Genomic DNA, 2,500 nt, shown 5'->3' with positions numbered 1-2,500 from the left:
GGACAACGTGGGTTAGGTTAAGGGACAACGTGGGTTAGGTTAAGGGACAACGTGGGTTAGGTTAAGGGACAACGTGGGTTAGGTTAAGGGACAACGTGGGTTAGGTTAAGGGACAACGTGGGTTAGGTTAAGGGACAACGTGGGTTAGGTTAAGGGACAACGTGGGTTAGGTTAAGGGACAACGTGGGTTAGGTTAAGGGACAACGTGGGTTAGGTTAAGGGACAACGTGGGTTAGGTTAAGGGACAACGTGGGTTAGGTTAAGGGACAACGTGGGTTAGGTTAAGGGACAACGTGGGTTAGGTTAAGGGACAACGTGGGTTAGGTTAAGGGACAACGTGGGTTAGGTTAAGGGACAACGTCGGTTAGGTTAAGGGACAACGTGGGTTAGGTTAAGGGACAACGTGGGTTAGGTTAAGGGACAACGTGGGTTAGGTTAAGGGACAACGTGGGTTAGGTTAAGGGACAACGTGGGTTAGGTTAAGGGACAACGTGGGTTAGGTTAAGGGACAACGTGGGTTAGGTTAAGGGACAACTTGAGTTAGGTTAAGGGACAACTTGAGTTAGGTTAAGGGACAACTTGAGTTAGGTTAAGGGACAACTTGAGTTAGGTTAAGGGACAACTTGAGTTAGGTTAAGGGACAACTTGAGTTAGGTTAAGGGACAACTTGAGTTAGGTTAAGGGACAACTCGAGTTAGGTTAAGGGACAAATTGAGTTAGGTTAAGGGACAAATTGAGTTAGGTTAAGGGACAAATTGAGTTAGGTTAAGGGACAAATTGAGTTAGGTTAAGGGACAAATTGAGTTAGGTTAAGGGACAAATTGAGTTAGGTTAAGGGACAAATTGAGTTAGGTTAAGGGACAAATTGAGTTAGGTTAAGGGACAAATTGAGTTAGGTTAAGGGACAACTTGAGTTAGGTTAAGGGACAACTTGAGTTAGGTTAAGGGACAACTTGAGTTAGGTTAAGGGACAACTTGAGTTAGGTTAAGGGACAACTTGAGTTAGGTTAAGGGACAACTTGAGTTAGGTTAAGGGACAACTTGAGTTAGGTTAAGGGACAACTTGAGTTAGGTTAAGGGACAACTTGAGTTAGGTTAAGGGACAACTTGAGTTAGGTTAAGGGACAACTTGAGTTAGGTTAAGGGACAACTTGAGTTAGGTTAAGGGACAACTTGAGTTAGGTTAAGGGACAAATTGAGTTAGGTTAAGGGACAAATTGAGTTAGGTTAAGGGACAAATTGAGTTAGGTTAAGGGACAACTTGAGTTAGGTTAAGGGACAAATTGAGTTAGGTTAAGGGACAAATTGAGTTAGGTTAAGGGACAACTTGAGTTAGGTTAAGGGACAACTTGAGTTAGGTTAAGGGACAACTTGAGTTAGGTTAAGGGACAACTTGAGTTAGGTTAAGGGACAACTTGAGTTAGGTTAAGGGACAACTTGAGTTAGGTTAAGGGACAACTTGAGTTAGGTTAAGGGACAACTTGAGTTAGGTTAAGGGACAACTTGAGTTAGGTTAAGGGACAACTTGAGTTAGGTTAAGGGACAAATTGAGTTAGGTTAAGGGACAAATTGAGTTAGGTTAAGGGACAAATTGAGTTAGGTTAAGGGACAACTTGAGTTAGGTTAAGGGACAACTTGAGTTAGGTTAAGGGACAACTTGAGTTAGGTTAAGGGACAACTTGAGTTAGGTTAAGGGACAACTTGAGTTAGGTTAAGGGACAACTTGAGTTAGGTTAAGGGACAAATTGAGTTAGGTTAAGGGACAAATTGAGTTAGGTTAAGGGACAACTTGAGTTAGGTTAAGGGACAACTTGAGTTAGGTTAAGGGACAACTTGAGTTAGGTTAAGGGACAACTTGAGTTAGGTTAAGGGACAAATTGAGTTAGGTTAAGGGACAAATTGAGTTAGGTTAAGCGATAATCTGGTACAGCCACAGTTAGGTTAAGCGATAATCTGGTACAGCCACAGTTAGGTTAAGCGATAATCTGGTACAGCCACAGTTAGGTTAAGCGATAATCTGGTACAGCCACAGTTAGGTTAAGCGATAAACTGGTACAGCCACAGTTAGGTTAAGCGATAAACTGGTACAGCCACAGTTAGGTTAAGCGATAAACTGGTACAGCCACAGTTAGGTTAAGCGATAAACTGGTACAGCCACAGTTAGGTTAAGCGATAAACTGGTACAGCCACAGTTAGGTTAAGCGATAAACTGGTACAGCCACAGTTAGGTTAAGCGATAAACTGGTACAGCCACAGTTAGGTTAAGCGATAAACTGGTACAGCCACAGTTAGGTTAAGCGATAAACTGGTACAGCCACAGTTAGGTTAAGCGATAAACTGGTACAGCCACAGTTAGGTTAAGCGATAAACTGGTACAGCCACAGTTAGGTTAAGCGATAAACTGGTACAGCCACAGTTAGGTTAAGCGATAAACTGGTACAGCCACAGTTAGGTTAAGCGATAAACTGGTACAGCCACAGTTAGGTTAAGCGATAAAGTT

The sequence above is a fragment of the Schistocerca gregaria genome, unplaced genomic scaffold (genome assembly GCF_023897955.1).
Source record: "Schistocerca gregaria isolate iqSchGreg1 unplaced genomic scaffold, iqSchGreg1.2 ptg001023l, whole genome shotgun sequence".
Taxonomy (NCBI): Eukaryota; Metazoa; Arthropoda; class Insecta; order Orthoptera; family Acrididae; genus Schistocerca; species Schistocerca gregaria.
Note: the sequence above shows the minus strand (reverse complement) of the source record.